Raw genomic sequence first — 13,181 nt, 5'->3', positions numbered from 1 at the left:
ATAGACATTGGTCAAAGTTTACTTACCGGCACTGGAGAAATGGTGTAGGGGGTAAGGCATTTGTCTTGCATGTGAGAGACATGGTATGATTCCCTGGTACCTTAGATGTTTCCCTGAGTATCACCAGGAGTGAACCTGAGTGCAGAACCAGGAGTAGTCCCTGCAACACCTTTGGATGTGACCCAAAAGCCAACCCCCTCCAAATATCTTTTTTCCAAAATCTGTGCATTATACTGTATGTAAATCATAGCTTAACTATCACCAAGAAAGAGAAAGGAACTAAAACATTCATACCTGCCAAATGTCCTCCAAATTATTAGGAATTCTCTTGTCAGTTCACAGGTTGGAGAAATAATACAGTTGGGTAGGGTACTTGCATGTGGCAAGTTTGATTCCCAGCAGCACATATGGTCCCCTGAGCACTCCCTGGAGTGGTCCCTGAGCACCAAGAGCAGAACTAAGCCCTGACCACTGCCATGCATATGGCGCAAAAACAAACAAAAAATGGAGATAAAGAAGTTGCCTTGTCATTTCTCAAATACTTGCCTCAGAGCTAGCTGTCAGGAAGCTCTTTGTCGCCCCCTTTTGTGTCAGGTGCAAAGTGGGATCAGAGTCTGGCTCCTTTTGGACTTCTGGTACTGCAATATGGGGCAAGAGGTTGGGGAGGGGTCAGAAACACAGCACGCCATCCTGCCCACGGGACGCTGTCTGGGACTACATGGGAAATCAACTCATGTTTTCCCGTAGGTTGTGCAAAGGAAGTGTACCGTATTTGGGGAGCTTATGTTCATTGTGGGTTGCATTAATTCAGAATTACAATGAGTGCTCTTAAGCCAGGCCTCTCTGTAAAGTGTTCTGTGTTGTGAAATGCAAATATTTGCATTAAATTTTAAATCTGTTGCTTACCTCCTCGCTGTCTCCCCCAGCTTCCTTGCTATTAAGGAATCTTTCTGAAATACAAATCTACTGGAACACTTCAAAGTCTCACTGCCTGCTCCCTGCTTCACGTTTCAGGCCTCTGCCTAACTTTCTAGCCCACCTACACTTCTTGTCTTTTTTTTTTACTTTTTGATACAATAAGTCATATTACTAGAGGCCCAGAGTTTGTTACATTTTTTTAAAATATTTGACTGAAAAACAGGATGTATGATAGGATTTTGTTACATTTATCTTTTTTTTCTTTTTGTGTCACACCCAGCGATGCACAGAGGTTACTCCTGGCTCAGGCACTCAGGAATTACTCCTGGCGGTGCTCAGGGGGCCATATGGGATGCTGGGAATCAAACCCAGGTCGGCCACGTGCAAGGCAAACGTCCTACCCGCTGTGGTATTGCTCCAGCCCCTACATTTATCATTATTATCAGAGTTCAGGTAACATAGGAATAATAGTATTCATATTTTTTGATGTACAGTTCCTGCACCTTTACTGCCGCCAAAGCCCAGGTCCCTTATCCTCTTCTAGTTGTCTCTTCTAGTCTCCTTCTTTGTTGGTGTCTTTTTTCTATACCAAATCAGGGTGCTTCCCTGGAGTATTCTTTCTTGAATCTCTGCCTTTGCAAAGCTCTTCTTCAGCCCGGGGAGCTCTTTGCCCACGCCCAGCTCTCAACAGCCCTTCCGGCATGCCCAGCTCAGTTCTCTGAGAACCTTTCCTAGCTCTTTGGGGTAGAAATAACCCACACACTCTGGGTTTATCCAGAGCGAGCACTTCCATGTGGAGAGGCATTAGCGACTTCCCCTTGCTCCCTTCACTGGACACTCTTCAGCAAAGGGGGTGCATCTGACATCTTGGTGTTCTGTACACCCTATTGATTTTATGAGGCTGGCCCCCAATTAATGAGTGGGATGGGAGGGGATGGATGGATGGATGGATTCGTTCACTCAGCATCACAGAGCGACCCACTTTGTGGAGGAGACCAAAAGGCCAGGATATTCTCTGGCCCTCACAAAAGCCTACAGACCAGCATTAATGTTCTCATCCTGCTCTCTCAGTTTTCTTTGTCTGGGCAGTGAATGAGAACCTGATGAGACTCTGCCTGCACTTGTGCTTTTGACTTCTCTGCATGAGGGAATTCCTTCCCAAGTCCAAGAATGAAAATGAGAACATAACCATTAATAATATAAACCAGGGCGGCACAGGCAAAGAAAAACGTAATACAAGATCCACCTAGCCATCCCTGAGATTTGTCATGGTTTCCCTGTACCTGCACTTGTGTTACTTTGTTTCAGCTTCACCAAAATCTCCATGGGTGGAGCAGGGGAGGGGTCACTGAAGTCTGCACAGGACAGGACAGGTGATTGGCCCACAGGCACAGCTGGGTAATGATAACTCTGGGCCAGAAGAAAACAGCCCCTGCTCCCAGCAGGCTGGGAGATTGTTCAAATGTACGAGTTCCCAGGAAAGATCAAATAATTGCTGGGAAAGCACTTGGGATCTCCAAGGAAAACAGATCTTTCCAGCTGAGCACCCTCCCTAAGGCCTGAAGCATATTATCTGCCAAGTAGTTCTTTGTCTCCAGCCAGAACTGCCCATGCCGAAAGCCACCATGAAATCTAGGACAATCGAGAGCAGCACACATGATTGAAATATATTTGAGACTGACGGAATAGGTAAAATCTCCATGCAGCTCGAAATTAGAAGCCTTGGCCTCGTCAGTCCTTGCCAGGACCTGGGGGGTGGACACTGATGCCGAGAGGAAGCGTCATCCCCAGGCATGCAAGTGTGTTGAGATGCAGTTCCTGCTGGGCCAGTGTCATATTTAAGAGCAAACACTGAACAGTGTGATAATGGCTGCTGAACCTGCCTTCGCAGCTGCAGCTGCATTATTCCTCAGGGAAGGCGGGATGGCGTGACGCCAACTGTTCACAAAGGGCAAGATGCAGGAAAAGAGCGCTTGCTCGTCGTTCATACGACACAGTCTGCCTGTGTCCTAACTCAGAAGCTTTCTGTGGGGACAGCTCATTGACTTTGTACCCCCAAATCTTTTTTTTACTTTAATCAAATCCTAAGCATTTTATTGAGAGTGAAAGAGCCAATGTCTGGGGTTGTGAATTTGCTCCACCTGACTGATGAGCTGCCCAGAAGAGAATAAGTCACTTCAGTATAGTCAATCTCCTTGTCTTTTCTTTCTTTCTTTTCATTTACTCCACCTTTTGCCCACACATCTTTCTTTCAAGGTTCCCTCCTAGCCGTCTTCACTAGCTAATCCATACAGACATTTCCCCCAACCGTTAGGAATGTGCTTCTGAGAGCGATCACACACCAGTCCTTGGAGAGGGCACTGGAAGGGACGAATCACGTGCGCTTTCTTGGTTGAAGTCTACAGCCTCTGACTATATCCAGAATTACTTGGACAGTGTTTTCCCTCACTTCCACCTAAGAGCTATTTATGCAGCTGCTTCAGGGATCTGGAGTGAAGCATATTGGGAAAGAGGGGGCGTATCACCAAGCAAAATGGGAAATCCAGAGGCAGACAAGCCCATATTCTGTTCATTGTTATTCCTAAAATAGCCCACTAATATTTAACTTTGTTCTTAATTTGGGAAAAAAATGGTTTAAAGGGTGAAATGCTAATGTTTTCAGGTATGTAAGCCACCCCTTCGCAATCTCCGTAGTTACAGACCCTTCTCCAGTTTGGTTCAGTGTGACCACACATGTCAGACACAGTGTCTTTCCCTGGTAGTGTGGACATTTGAGGTGGTAGACTTGGCACCTAGACTTTCTTGTCTCTCATTTCCTCAATAATGGGAAAAAGGAAGAAAAGACAAGTTTCTGGTTTATTCTTGACATAAAATTCTAAATGGCACATTTCCATATTTGTATTTGGCTTTTGGCCTTTAAATTCAAATGTGGTTCCCCTCAAATAGTGAGATGGTTCTGTTCAGCTACAAAGTCTGTTAAGTCTGCAGAGCATGTGTGAATCCTTCCCTTTGTCTGCAGCTGAGATTAATAATAAAGTCTCCATTTCCTACTTACTTCACAGACGACTTGCAATGAGCCAAGCATTGACTCAAATCATCTTTACTCTAGGATTCTTGGTTTGAAAGTTGATAGATATCATGAAGATGCATAAGCCCTGGTTTTGGACCAAGAGAAGAATAGTAGAATGTTATTTTACATAATTGAAAGAATCATTCTTGTGAATTTCTAAGATCTGAATATGAGTGCATATATACACACACCTTCATTACCATGAAGTACATGATACCCTGTTGATATATTTTTGGAGGTGTTTGCCTCTACGTTGGAAGACAATGATTTGCCACAAATGACAGCTTTTCATTCCTAAAGGTTAGAGAGTGAACATGCTCTTTATAGTCAAAAAAGATGTGAATATGAAATCAGACTCTATTTCTTCCTGTGTGTTTTTTAGGCAAATTCTTTCACTTAACTTCTCTAAACTCTAAATCTAGTGCAATGCCTGGTGTAGATTCAAAACTTTTATCTCAATCCCTTCTGTTTCTTTTCAGTAGAAAGTTACAGAAGGAGCCTAAAAGTTATCGTTTTCAATGAACTCTATAAACTCTGGTGGAGGGTGTTGTTTGTATCACTGTTGTTCCTACAGAATGAGCAGGACTTGTTTAAGGGATTCCAATCTATGTGCACACCCTCGGTGGATCCTTAGACTAATCCCTAGAAGTGGAGGACCTTGGCAACAGTAGGTGACGTTTCAGGACTCTTGCTCTGGTACTTGGTTCCATCTGTGAGCCCATTACTGGGCATCCTTAGTCATTTAACACAGCTTCAACACAGGTAGGTCCACAGGTGTGGAAAGGTTGAAATCCACTGGCCTCCTGCCTTGATTGGAACGGCCAGTCTGTGGACCTGTATGCAAGGCAGGTGATGGTCCACGAGTGCAGAAAGTTTAATCAGCACTGACTTAACACCTTTAGTTAAAAGATTTTTACCAGATTGGTTTCAATGTAAGACGGATGAATTATTCTCCTGGGCTTCATAATTTAAGGGTAACCTCCCCTCCAAAAAAAACACTCAGTAATTAAGAGAAATCATATTTGAATACAGTCATTTTTATCCTAGTTACTGACATTTCTTTCAAATTACACCTGGAGCAAGTGCCTCACTCTCCCCATCCCAGGCCTGGCTCTACAATTTTCCTATAGGAAAAACTTAAAAGAACTATTTGTCTTTCAGTGAGTCTGGTTTTATCTACCCTGTTAGAGTTACACCATCAATTTAACTGTTACTTAGTAGCGCTTGAGGCTTCCATTGTTTTCTGGAGTATTTAGCACAAATGCATCCTAGGCCACGGTTCTGAGAGCCTGTTCCTCACACATAGCTATTTCAGCCTGACTTCATAACACAGTTCCTATGTGTGGTTGCTGGTCCCTATTAGTTGACCTGGGAGTTGCAGGCAGAAGGTCCAAGTGGCCCTAATGTGAAATTCACCAGGTTGCCTAGCCTTAAGAGTTCCAGCTGTGCTCAGTTATTCTCCACATTCTGCTTAGACTTCGAAGGATGAAAAGCTAAAATTGGAGCCTTGTTTTTTAAATTTAACAGACAAGAGAAATTGGCCAGAATCCCAGCGAGAAAGCTCTCTGAGTGACCAAATAGGTTTTCAGTTCTACATTTTGGTTTCCTCCTATGCATTCCACTCCCAGCCTTTATTCTCCACCCAGAAACCAAGAACACATTTTATTGACTCCTTTTAATGTCTCCTTGAAGGCCAAGAAGCCAGCTCTGTGTGTGTGTGTGTGTGTGTGTGTGTGTGTGTGTGTGTGTTATATGAGGTGTTGCCCTTCTACCCCTCACCCTGGGGGTTGTATACTCATGGCCCGGGACCTGGTGCATCAGCCCCCCATCACACCACTGCCCACACTCTGGATATGGTCCAGGCATTAGTACACGCTGCCTTTCCTTCTAACTCAGGGAACTTTTCATTTCTGAATCCAGTACACCTTGGAAACGGTGTTGGTTGTACAAGGTCTGGAGGTAACTTACAAGGGTGTCCACTTTCAGAAAAAGCCACAAGACCCAAAAGGTTCTCCAAAATGTTACCAAGCCACATTCTGAGACCTTCTCAGTGTGGTCAAAGGGACAGGATCTCCTCTGCTCCCCAGAGCTCCCCGATGTTACCCTGAGAGCCGTGTGAGCTGGCACTGGTGACACGGAGCTGTCAGCCTTCCCGGCATCTCATGTCTGAGTGGTCTCAGCTGACCCGCTGCTCAGGGGAGGGCCACAAAGCATGGCCGAGAGGCCCTCTAGCCAGACTATAGGAGCTCTGCGAGGAAATAGTACCCAGGAGAGACTGATGGCACGTCACAGAACCAAAGAAGCGACCTGTAAAATTGGAAACATATATGCCCCAGCTCTGCCTGTTCCTTTTCCCTTCTTGGAGGCTTCAGGGTTCTCTTGCCAGTCCAAGAGGACTGTGGCCAGCTCAGCACTATATCCTATGGCTTTGGAGAAGCGACATCCGAATGTTCTCTGCTTTAAGTATTGTTAGTACCAACAAACTTTGCTCATGTTAGTACCAAAATTTGCTCATGACATGCAGAAATGCAGCTCTTGTGTAGCGATTTCTGCAGTGGTCTTTTTGCCGGTGTCATTCAGAACAGATTTGTTTCACCCGAGGGTTCCTCTGAAGCACTTTTGCTCTATATGAGGTGAGCAAAAGCCGCCCCTTCTTCATCAAAAATCTTGTGAGCATTGCAGCTGTTCCTTTTGAATATTCCAGGCAGAGGGTTCCTTCTTGAGCCAAAACAAGATTTTTTAAAAATGCAGAAAACCAGCCTACTGCCTTCATTTCCTTTGCATTGTCTACACAGTTAAACTTGAGCAGTGTGATCCCCCATCTTCAGCTAGCATTGAGGCTTGGCTGCTCCTGTGTCAGCTAACACCTTGCCCACTTGCCCCTCCCCAGCAGCCAGGGAATGAATCTCTGCTCTCATCTGTGCCAAGAAAGAAAGGCCACGCATAGTCCTGTCCGCATGCAAACCTGCCCCCAAGTACGGAGCCCCTGCCGTGGGGCCAGTAATGCACCAGGTCTTGCACACTCCTTCGAACCGTATGGGATTGATGTCCCTTTCTCGTTTTCGTATTTTCACTTTTAGATCAAATATGGCCACACATATCAGAAACTTTCTGTTTTAAATTTGTAGCAGGATATGTCTAGTCTGTTTTTCGTTGGGTTTTATTTTTTCTCTCTTTTTTTTTCTTTTTGGGTCACACCCGGTGATGCACAGGGTTACTCCTTGCTCATGCACTCAGGAATTACTCTTGGCGGTGCTCAGGAGACCATATGGGATGCTAGGAATGGAACCTGGGTCGGCTGTGTGCAAGGCAAATGCCCTACCTGCTGTACTATCACTCCAGCCCCAGTTTTGGCTTTTAGACCACACCAGCAGTGATCAGGACTTAACTCCTACCTCTGTACTCAAGGTTCTGTGTTTGGGGAACCATTTGGGGAAGCTGGATCCACCACCTGTAAGGCATCAGAATGCAGCTTCCAAACACTTACAGCCTTACCCACTGTATCATCTCTTTAGCCCTGGCAATGTCACCTTATCAAAATTGGCATAATCCTCCTTTTTTTTAAATAGGGAAGAAACCTATAAATAATTTTTTAATTCATTTTATTAAATCTCATGAGATAGTTACAAGCTTCCATGTTTGTTTGGGTTACAATCGCACAATGTTCAACCACCCATCCCTCCACCAGTGCACATTCCCCACCACCAATATCCCCGGTATACCCCCCCTTTCCCACCCTCCCTCTGCCTCCATGGCAGATATGATTCCCCATAATCTCTCTCTACTTTCGGGCATTATGGTTTGCAATACAGACACTGAGAGGTTATCATGTTTGGTCCTTTATCTACTTTCTGCACACATCTCCCATCCCGACCAATTCCTCCAGCCATCTTTTTCTTAGTGATCCCTTCTTTATTCCAGCTGCCTTCTCCCCTTTGCTCATGAGGCAGGCTTCCAGCTCTGGAGCAATCTATCTATCCCGCGTGAAACCTATAAATAATTTTAGCCACTGACTCAAAGTATCAAGCCTCTTCCCTCATTGTGGTTCTCTACCCCTCTGATACCCTGGAGTAGCAAGGAGATGTAAAGTGTGAGAAATGGAACCCTTTATCAGAACTGAAAGAATAGGATTGAACCTCCCTTCCTGCCCCCAGTCACTCCTTTCTCTCTTATATTTACCTTAATAATTACCTTCCCTTTCCGGGCCCAGAGCAGCCCCCGGGTGAGAGACAGAGCCTGGCAGGACTTCAGGAAGGCAGCCAAGAGGTGCCAGAGATGGGCTCTGGTTGGCCTCCCTGAAGGAAAGGTCAAATTCCATTTGTCTTTACATCATCACATCATCATCTCGATTTCCTCTCAATGTAACATCATTGTCTCCCACACACGCTGGTCCTGCCAAAACCCCATGTTATGATGAGTTAATAATTTAAACTAAATAAATTATCTCCACCCTCCCTCTTTTCCAGATGCAAAATTTGAGGGCAGGTTTCAAGGGCCCAGGGAAATCTGAAGAGCATGTGAGATCTGAAAGAATAGCTGTGTGGTACTCAGTTCTTTGCCCCGGGATCTTCCTGTTTGGCCATGGACAAACGGAGGGAGATCTTGTAGTCAGTCAGTGTACTTGGTCCCCTTTGTTCACTTAGAGATGGTGGTGTGGTTCAGGAAGTTCATTCTTGACTCTGGAGGAGTGGACATGTGAGGGTGGCAGGCGTGACCTCCAAGAACTCCAGTGAGCACAGTCAAAGCAGCAGGAAGCGAGGAGGGAGGCACAGTTCCCTCTGCTGCTTTCCAAGAGGTTCCTTATCTCACTTCCTGGTCACTCTCCTTTGCAAGTTCCTAACAGGTCATGCAGTGCCAGCTTGGTACTTGTGTTGAACTTGGCATCCCAGGAGTACCAGAACTTTCTAGAAAGGCAAGCTTAGATAAGACACATGTGTTGGCAAACAGCTGTGACTGCATCAGGGTTCTCCCATACCTCAACTTCCCAACTGCTGCCAAGTCCCCTCTTCCACTACCAGGAAACCCGCTTTCAGAGCAGCACTGTGTGTATGTAGGGTGGGAGGGTGGGTAGGGGAGCTCCTGAGCTCTGTATTGCAGATGGTAGAGTCTGTGCTCTTGCCTGATGCGGTGGGATTTGGATAAGGAATACATGAGGCCAACCTTACCTCGGTAACCAGGAAGGACAGAAGAAAGGAGAGGCACTTGTGAAAAGACTAGAATGAATTTTCCCAGCTGCTCAGCCTGGCCGCCTGTAACCATGGAATCAGTACCTCCAAGAATACATGACCCCCAAGGATAGTCATGCAGCCATCAAGCTGTTTTGACCTTTCCATGTGTGTCCCCCTCCTGCGCTTTCCTCGTCTGTAAACACATGCCCGTGTGTGTGTGTGTGTGTGTGTGTGTGTGTGTGTGTGTGTGTGTAGGGGGGTGTGGGGCAAGGACTGGTTTCAGTTGAAATTGTAGGCCTTCAGTCCCAGACCCAGTGGTGGAACGAAGGCTCCTCACTATGCCTGTGGGGCTGGAAGCATGCAGGTTTTAGGGTCCCTTTCTGGACCTCCGGGATGCCCATCTCTCTGGGTTGCATAGGCAGGTGTCTTTAGGGTATTTGCCCAGGAGTAGAGTAGAATTGCCATCTTAGGATGGATGCATCTTCATGCTACTAGAGAATGTAAATGGAAAATTGCTTCTCTGAGGGAGCTGGGCCAAGCCCCACACATGCCTGCCAGCAGTGCTTGTGAATTCTGTTGTTCCACATTTTCACCCATACTCAGTGCTGGAAAATTCTGCTGACAGCATCACTCTTTGATATTGGCAATACAATACTAAGGAGGGAAAGTTGGAGATAGGTTGTTTTTTTTTTTTTCGGGGGGTGGGGGATGACTTCATTGCCTGGCCGATATGAGGAAACAGAAATGCTCTCATGCCAATAAGTGATAAAAGTGTTGGTTTGGTTAGGGGGGGAATGCAGCCCCAAGTGGTAAAAAGGCATTTACCTGAATCATTATTTTAATCTGAAGAAGAACCATGTTGAAAGTACAAAAGAAGAAAAGAGAGGAAGAAGGAAAGACTAACCAAATGTTCGAACAGAAACATTTAAAATAATTAAGACACAAGGAAAACAGAGATAAAGCAGCTTTGTGTTATTGGAAAGTATAGTTCAGTACTAGTAATCAGCCTGTTTTTTCTGAAAAATAAATAAATGAATAAATAAAGATTGTGAGCAATTTATTTATTTATTTATTTATTTATTTTTATTTTTTGGGTCACACCCAGCAATGCTCAGGGGTTACATCTGGCTCTACACTCAGGAATTACTCTTGGCGGTGCTCAGAGGACCATATGGGATGCCAGGAATCAGTCAAACTCATGTTGGCCACATGCAAGGCAAGCACCCTACTATCATGAGCAACATTTTTCTTTTTGCAGTGGATCCAATATAGAAAGGCATGTCCTAAGGGAGAAGTGAAAGGGGGAAATGAAAGAGTGTGCAAAGAGGGGGCATTTGCTGAATGTCCTCATTAGGGACCAAAGCTGGTGGCAGCTGAGCCCAGAGGGCGCTACTTATACACAGGGACATTGGTTTCCAAGTGAGCTGACAATTCACAAGTCTGGTCAACCTTTGTCAAAAAGAATCACAGCAAAGTTGTTGTCTGGGCTCCTTCGTAGCACATAACATTGTTACTCACTGGTCAGCTGGCATTCTATTGACCAGCACTGAGATAGAGTGTGAAGCCACGCTTGATCACCAGCAGCCTGTCCCTAAGGCAGCCCCACCGGCCAACACTCATTGGGAGGACGGGGATTGAGTGGTTCTGCTCAACACTGAGACAAATGGCTGCTGCTCAGAGCTGACAGTTAAGTGTCTGGTGTGGGAACATACGTTTCCAGCTACTGATTCTAAGAGCCGGAGATATGAACAGCTCTCCCTGCCAACACAGAAGCCACCTCCTGACATCATCTTCAAGACTTTATTACTGTTACATATTTTGTACACAACTGGTATGTAATGACTCCTTCCACATCATGATAAGGAGGTTCCTGCTTGAGTTGGTGCAGTCAGCAGCCCCTAGTTTGTAGGATAAGGAGTTTTTGCGGGGGCCCCTCTACCTCAAGCCCCCACATTCCCTAGCCGTCGCTGGGCATCAACTTATTGTTGGCTACTTAGCGATTAGGTGTCCTTCTCAGGGACATTTGTCTTTCCCAAGTTGTCCATCTGTCTTTGTCTTGTTTAGTCATCCCACTTCTGTACCACAAGCCTCTGTCTTCCTCTCATACCTGCCCCAGCTTCTTTTTGCATTAGAATCTCAAAAAAATCTAACTTGCATCATGTGTCAGTGAATTGCCTCTGCAGCACAATGGTTTCAGTTCTTTTTTAGCATGTGCAACAGACACTGTAGTCTACAGCTAGGGGTGATTTCTGAGGAGTAAATTGTGTGTAGTCAGGTCACTGTAATGGGGAGAGTTCTGTGTCCAGTTGAGGGAGCGTATCTTACTCAATTGTCTTATGGTCCAGCCACCTGCCTGTACCTCATCCCCTTAGGCCTTCTTTTGGGGGCCCCCGTGCTTCCCTCTTCTTTCCCCAGTTTCACTGTGTTTTGCATGAGCCAGCTGGATACAGACACATGCCATAGCATGTTAGACCGTCAGTAAGAGTGTTGGTCTTCAGGGCTGAAAAGAGAGAAACAGCAGTTAAGGCACCTTCCTTCAATGCTGCCGACCCTAGTTTGATCCCCGGCCGTGCATTATGGCACCACCAGAAGTGATCCCTGAGCACTGAACTAGGAGTAAGCCCTAAGCACTGCTGCACATGGGCCCAGAATTTTAAAAATACATAATAACTAAAAGAGATGTATCAACAAATGCCATTATGATTTTTACTCATATGTGGTGTATAGAGAAAAACCAGACAAATTCATGAAATAAAAGTAAGGTTTCAGATTCAGAGGCGGAGTCCAAGGTTACCAGCAGAAGGAAGCGGGATGGAGGGGTCTGTGAAAGCAGCCAGTTATGTGATAGAGGACAGACTTGGGCTTCGGAGCTGAATTCAACCAGGCATGTGCAGGTGCTGATCTTCAATGAGACACACCTAAAACTTAGGTACTGTCAGGATGCTTTGTTAATTCCAAATTTTTCAATGGTTTTTTAAGACACTAGGCAAAGCATAAAATCAAAACTGCCCTGCCTAGCCTCCAGCACTTCATTCCCACTCCCCACTTCTGACCTCAGTCTCTGAGTGAGAGTGAGTGTTGACAGCCAAAACTGCTGGGCTTCACCTCTGTATGTCCTATCAGTGAATGAGCTCAGCTGTGCAATTCTGAGGACTTAGGTCCAGGTTCCATGGGGGAAAGTTAAACTGTGTATGAAACCCAAGAGCTCCTGGTTGAGGCATCTGGCTTGGCAGGTGAAGAAACCAGGTTCTGTATGGAAGTGATAAGCTCCATTCGGTACTCCATGGGTCTTGGTCTTCATCATTTTCTCCTCGTAGGGTGGTTTAGCATCTATAAAAAAAATTAGCTCTTTAAAAAACATTATGTAGGAGCTGGAGCAAACACAGTGGGTAGGGCGTTTGCCTTGCACACAGCCGACCCAGGTTTGATCCCCAGCATCCCATATGGTCCCCCAGCACCGCCAGGAGTAATTTCTGAGTGAAGAGCCAGAAGTATTCCCTGAGCATCGCTGGATGTGACCCAAAAAGAAAGAAAAAAGTATTTTGTAGTTCATACCCAAAGTCAGGGTCATTTCAGAGAAGAGGTAATCTCTGCATAAGAGAATATTCTTTTATTTTTTTAATTGAATCACTGTGAGCTGCAGTTACAAAGCATTCATATTTGAGTTTCAGTCATACAATGATCAAACACGCATTCCTCCATCAGTGCACATTTTCCACCACCAGTGTCTCCAGTATACCCCCCATCCCAACCCTCCCCCTGCCTCTATGGGAGACAATTTCCCCCATACTCTCTTTCTCTCTACTTTTGGGCATCATGGTGTGCAATATAGTTACTGAGAGGCTATCATGTTTGGTACTTTATCTGCTTTCAGCACACATCTCTCCCATCCCAAATGATCTCTCCAACCATCATTTACTTAGTGATCCCTTCTCTATTCCAGCTGCCTTCTCCCCCAGGTCATGAGGCAGGCTTCCAACTATGGAGCAATATTCCCGCCCCTTGTCTCTACTGTCTTTGGGTGT

General features: G+C 45.6%; 1 protein-coding gene across 1 annotated transcript in view; it reads left to right on the top strand.

Annotated features, from left to right (window-relative positions):
- The window catches only part of FYN (FYN proto-oncogene, Src family tyrosine kinase), a 121,614-nt gene that overhangs the window by 31,408 nt on the left and 77,025 nt on the right, over positions 1-13,181 (top strand). The gene's annotated exons all lie outside the window — the stretch shown is intronic.

The sequence above is a fragment of the Sorex fumeus genome, unplaced genomic scaffold, assembly GCF_029834395.1.
Source record: "Sorex fumeus unplaced genomic scaffold, SorFum_2.1 ptg000054l, whole genome shotgun sequence".
Classification (NCBI taxonomy): domain Eukaryota; kingdom Metazoa; phylum Chordata; class Mammalia; order Eulipotyphla; family Soricidae; genus Sorex; species Sorex fumeus.
This window is presented reverse-complemented; position numbering and strand designations above follow the sequence as displayed.